Source organism: Nomascus leucogenys, chromosome 3, assembly GCF_006542625.1.
Source record: "Nomascus leucogenys isolate Asia chromosome 3, Asia_NLE_v1, whole genome shotgun sequence".
NCBI classification, from domain to species: Eukaryota; Metazoa; Chordata; class Mammalia; order Primates; family Hylobatidae; genus Nomascus; species Nomascus leucogenys.
Window position 1 is genome coordinate 64,123,567 of NC_044383.1, and position 6,375 is coordinate 64,129,941.

General features: G+C 39.8%; 1 pseudogene across 1 annotated transcript; it reads right to left on the reverse strand.

Annotated features, from left to right (window-relative positions):
- Window positions 1-786: 786 nt before the first annotated feature.
- LOC100585789 lies at window positions 787-2,379 on the reverse strand (annotated as a pseudogene). The gene has a single exon (XR_122678.4). The product of XR_122678.4 is annotated as a solute carrier family 25 member 51-like (transcript).
- Between the last annotated feature and the right edge of the window lie 3,996 nt (window positions 2,380-6,375).

Here is a 6,375-nt window from a genome sequence, read left to right on the forward strand (position 1 = left end):
TTTTTAAAAGGAGAGTTTTAAGAGAATAGGATGCTTGAATATGACCAACTCCTACTCAAGGGGAAAAATAACCACAGACCTTTGCTGAGATGGCCCTGATAATTCAAAGAAACCAAGCTAACCAGAATTTGATCCATACACAATTAATACGAAAATTTCTTAACAGGATGGAACACCTGTAACAACATTTAAGTCCCTTCATCTTTTGGCAATGAAATAAGTAAAATCAACATAAGGATATTTTGGAAGGGTTGAAGGTCACAGTCAAAATCAAACAGAAAACTTTCAAACCTAGAAAGCAAAATGGGAACTTTCATAGCTCCTTGATCTACCATATCTAAACAGAAATAGTATAATGACTATCCAACAGGTACTTAGTTTCAAAACGAATACAAGCAATTTATCATTAAAAGCCTACACCTAATAAGCTGTTTTTCTTCTCTGTTCTGCCCCATTGTCATATGCTTGAGCTTAATGAAGACTATCCTCTGCAGCTGCTCCTGAAGGCAGAGAAGCAAGCAATGGAGTAACAAAGGAAGCCTGTGGAGCCCCTGGCCCCTGAGGACCTTCTCTCTGGCCGTTCACAGCCACTTATGTTTCAATGCAGAAGATTTCAAGACTGGTTTGAGAAAAATAATCCTATTTTGGGGATTAGGTTCCCTATCAAAGGCCATCAGATGGACAGCTATTTACTAGGCAATTAGCCTAAGGCTCTTAGGTAATGATAAAACAAAAAAACAAAAAAAAAAAGAACAGAAAACAAAACAAACAAATCCCTTATATTTTCTTATTGGAATCTTTTATTGTTTTATTGAGGCTTAAGCAAAACAGCTTTGCCCATAACTCACTGTGGCCTGGAGTTATGACACCAACTTGTATTTGGCCAACTAAGAAAGAGGCCAAACTGCATTCCTCTTAGAAGGTCTATTCAGTTGATAAATGGCACTTAACTGTTGTTTTTTTTCATATAACCTTTACTCATAAGTTGCACTGATTATGCTCCAAGAGATAAGGGACCGATGGTAATTCAAATGGGCACCTCTGAAAAGATTTATCAGTTTTCTGTCCCATTCCAGCCAGATCTTTTGGAAAACCTTGGGGAAAGACTGAAATTCCCCACCAATCTGAGACTGTATGCGAGTTTTTACAACATTAATTGGAAAAAAACAAGAATCCCAACATGGCACCCAATGGACCTCCACAGATAAAATCATTGACCAAATGAGCACTGTGACTCGTTTCTGTAGGTAGGTGCTCCTTAATGGGACCTCAAAGGCCGCAAAACAAGACATTACTGAGTCCATTCTGGAAAAGAATGGGCACCAAGCCTTGATAATACTCTCCAATTCCATGACATTTCAGTGCCTTGAAGGCCTGATAAGTGTTGGTAAATTTGTCATGATGCTTGTGATCTTGAATCAATGTCTGAACTATTTCTGGTGGAGTGAAAATTGCTTCTGTTCTCCCTGTAAGCACCGCCGCCACGCAACAGGTTGCAAACTCTGGAGCACTGGCATGCTTGTGGAGAAGGCAGGATAAATCCTCATAGAGACCGAACCTACGTGCAAGTGTAGTTGTCTTCTGCATCAATGGGGGAAGGATTCCAGGACACAAGTTTCGAAATCTTTCCCTTCTCAACTAAAATATTGCATCCCGGGTTTTGATGCCATACAGCTGTTGTCCAAAGAGGACCTTCTGAATGGGATATGTGATTGCGATGTTGTTGAAGGCTGTGCAGCAGCCACACAAGTAATGCTTCATTTCACCAACATTTGTAATATGAGGTGATATATCTTGTTCTGAAGATGTTAGTGTTGGTGGCCTCTTTTCATGAGCTTCTGAATCCATCGTGTTGCTTAAGGTCTTTCGTTTTCATGAAGGACTGACTTTTTTTAACCCGTAACACAATCTGAGCCTGGAGTTTGGCAGGATGATAGCTTTTTGATAATGTTCTCAATTTCTTCCATTGTTATTGTTCTGTTAGTTTCTCTCTTCTGGAGTCAATTGTGATAACTGGATTTCCGTTCTCCAGGCGCCCATCTCCCCAACCTGTGAAAAGCGGGCGGGGGTTGGACAAGATCACTAAATCCTCCTCCGTCTCTGACACTCCACAGTCAGGGGTCCCGAGGTCAGGAGGCCGAAATCAGTCTCCCCGGAGACAGGGCCCCTTGCGCGGTGCCAGCCCCGCTCTCCTCAGGGTGCAGGCAGAGCCCGGCTCCTCCCCGCCCCTGCGGTTTCTGCCACCAGGGAGGAGCCTCCCCAGCCCGGGGCGTGACCCAATGAAGGCACAGCCTCCTTCGCGGGAAAGATTGCCCAGCAGCCGGATAAACACCCGTGACAGGCGGGAGAGCCGGGAGCCGAGGAGGCTCAGAACTGATTCTGCGCGCGCCGCTGGGTGATTCTGCGCGCGTCGCCTGATTCTGCGCACAGCGACTGGGCCAGGGCCGACGGCGCGCGCAGAGGACTGGGTCCCTAGAGCGGTCGGCTGCCCTGACCCGCCCTGTTGTGTTTTTTCTAGTCCTCTTGCTGTGAACAAACTAGTTCGCTGTAGGGTGAGGTAAGGTAAATTGCTTTTGCCTTTCTCTCGTTGTGAAGTGGATCTGAAAATACTGGTGTTTGATTTTTACTTTGTGTTGAATGCTAGGAGAAACCTTAAACTTTGTTGGCTCAGTGCTTCATTTGCTGCCTGAGTTAGACAAGATCTCATTAGGATGGAAAATGTGTGCCCCACTCCTCAAAAATAAAAAAAAAAAAAAAAAGGTTTTGAAGCTCTCACTCCCAGCCTAAATATATTTGAAGATGTAGCCTCTAATTAAGTAATTATGGTGAAATGCGGTCATAATGGTCGGACTCTGTTTCGACAAGACTAGTGTCTTTATAAGAAAAGACACCAGAGAGGTTGCTCACTCTCTTAGTGCACTGAGGAAAGGCCATGTGAGGTTACATAAAATGGAAGCCACGTACAAGTGAGGAGGAGAGGCCTTGCCAGAAATCGAATAAACAAGCACCTTGATCGTGGACTTCTAGCCTCTACAATTGTGAGAAAATTGATTTCTTGTTTTTTAGGCCATCCAATCTGTGGTGTTTTGTTATGACTGCCCAAGAAGACTAATAGGATCAGATGGGCTTAAAATACTATCACAGGATCCTTGGGGTGTCACTGTGCCAGCCAGAAACCTGTGTGGGCTGCAGCATCTCTGTGTGAGTATTGCTTGCGCCGCTGGGCTCCTTCTGCCCAGCCCACTAGGCCTAGCAGGCTGCGCTCCACTCTTGCTACCAGTCAGGATCCCACGCCTGCTAAGAGCCAGGTACAGAGCGCCAGGCGAGGGGTGTGTGGGTGAGCAAGCACGAGGTCTGGTCACTGCGCACAGCCAGCATATTTTAGGAAAATCATAAGTTAATTTTAGTCAAATATTATGCTCTTACCATGGAGTGACCATGGAAGCCAAGAATAATACTATTGATAAAAGCCTTGTGGATATCACAGTTAATTGGTATCACATTATAGAAAATTTATCAAAGAGGAAATAATAACATATATAAGAAAATAACAAAAAATAAATTAAGGTGTAACATTATTAATCTCTGAAATATGGAGACAAAGAGGTTTTCTATGTTACTCGTATAGACAGATAATAAAAAGGATTTCTTCATGAGAGTTTTCTCTTTTGTGTTCTAAATTGAAAAATCATCTTCAGATCAAAATATTCCTGAACTTGGCAGTGCATTTCCAAATGGTTATTGGTGAAATTATGTCAGTTAGAGAGATGTGTACATGAATTAAAACATGAAGAAAGCTCTGTTTGGTGGAGAGACTAATAAGACTTTAAGAGAACTGCAGTAGGTAAAAATGGTATTTGTAAAATCAAGTGTCTCCGGAATCTGGCCAAAGACCAACCATCACCAACTGTAGTGCAGTGAAACCTCCAGCACTGAACAGAGGCAACCAAGTAAATTCATAGCCATACACATAAAATAAAGGTGTGCCTTACAGGCCATAATTTGGCAATTCCTGATCTAGACAAGTAGAAAACAAGTAAACAAATACAAGACATAGGAAACTCTTCATTAAATTTGAAACATTAAGGAAGACAAAGTTTGCCTAGTAAGGATTAACACATAAGACTTTTTTATCTTATGAGCACTGGGGCCATCTTAAGGGACAGACTGCTTGGAACTATGCCCACTCTACTCTATAAACTCCCTCTTAAAAAGACTCAAAACAGAAAGTGACAAGGACAAACAGAGAGAAAAGTTAGAGTGTTGCTACTGACGCGTTTTTAACAAAGATAAGAGTTTTCAATTCATGAGCTCATAAGCAAATGATTTATAGAGGAGTGATTCCTCCATTCTCAGGAGATAAACTCAGCCATCAGTTTGAAATAACAGATCAGTAATGTTGTTTCTAAAGGAGTAAATAGTAAATATTTTCAGTTGTGGGGATCATATTGTCTTTGTCCTATCTGACACTGCTGGTGTGGCAGCAAAGAAGACATAGACATAAATGAACAATTATAGTCTGTAGGCTATAACTGATATAGACAATAGAAATCATAGCTCAGGCTAAATGTTGGGCATAATTTACTATTGTGGTCGGAAAGGTTCCCATATAGGATACTTATTAGATGACATGATAATGCATTGTTTCTGAATTGAGGATCTTCAACCATGCCAAGAAGATCTTAAAAGGTTCTTAAAGTGATTTCCAGAATGGATAATTATAGTCTCTTCCACAAACCACCAAAACATCTGTAGATTAAGCAAATCTTAGTTCATTAAATTTGTGCAGCAACAAAGAACACTACATGGACACAGTCTCAATAGTGTCTCAAAGACAGGATGTTAGTGAAGGGTATTTATGGGATTTTAAAGTATTAGCTCAAGTGGCTTAAATTGGGTCTTTAGAGTTGGGGAATGTTTTAGAACTGAATAAAGTTTTTACACAATAGTATAGGATTGCTAGACAAAGAAGGGTGAAGATTTTGAAGACTAGATGAAACTGTTGTAATAACTGAGCTGTTTCTTTGGGTGTGAAAAATGTTGTCTGACAGTTGTTTGCTCAGATGTGAGCAGATAGTTTTCTCAGATACTTTTGTTGCAATAATTTCTTCAAGCAAACAGTAAAGTTATTTATTAGTTCATAATCCTAACTTCTTGGGTGAAGATTTCTTGGAGTAAACATTAAATTTATATAGGCACAGGCGCTTTTATTTTTAAGGCAGATGGAGGCAGGGGCACTTTCCAGAAGAGAAAAGTTCCAGCTTAGTAATAATATAAATGTTCACACTACAGTATTTTTATTGCCTGCCTACTTCCACTTCTTGCCAACTAGTCAGTGGACTCTGTAGAACCAGAATATGTATTTTAATTCGTAGATCCTTAATAATGATAAGTCTATTAATTTTAAGGATACTTTACTTAAAAGAAAAAAAAAATAAGTAAATATGGTGGAGGCTATGCCACCCAGATCTCTTTTCTCGCATGAAGGTGTCATTGTAGCTCCCTACTCAAATTTTGCCAATTAACAAGTCTTAGCTGTAAGCTCTCTTTAGCATTGTCTCAGCTGTAGAAAACTACTTTTCTCAATGTCATGACTCTTTCTGTGGGCAGACCCCTCCAATGGCCTAAAAACATAGGAGTATGGAAGTCCTCCTCTCAATTTAGGACAGCTCTGAAGTGTACCCTAGTTTCAGAAATCCTTGTGGGGTCAGCAGAGCATTTGTTGCAACTGAATAGCACTCAGATTTTCTATATTCATAATCCTCATTCCTTTTCCTCCATTTCAAGAACACTGATTCCATCAGCCCCTATAAATTTCCTTCATGCTTATCTATGTGTCATATTCCATTTCCTTTGTAATTCAACTTGAATGTTGAAGTCAGAAATGATCAAACAAGCAAATTTAAAGTTAAATTTTGGAGTTGAATCACTTGCTGCCTTGACAGTGAGAAACCTGTCATTGCAGGTAGATGAAGTATAGACAGTTCCTGAAAAAAGATAGCTATGTAATTTATAAAAGTTACCAGTGGTAAGCTTTATGAACTAGTGGTATGGTTTATTTGTGGAGAAAACATATTTGCTATGTTTAGATGAGAAGAATAGTAGAGTTGAAATAATGGCTATAAGGACAATGGAATTGGGTGGCTATAGCTAAGCTGTCTTAATAATCTGAAAAGTGGGAATAATTACTAATTAAAATTAAGTATACTTCTGCTTATAAATGTAGATAACAGAAAAAGGTCATTTCATTATGCAATTTTAAAAATCAGGTCAATTTTATTTTTTTATTTGCCTTTTTTATTTATTTTATTTTATTTTTCTCTTTTTTTTATTATTATACTTTAGGTTTTAGGGTACATGTGCACAATGTGCAGG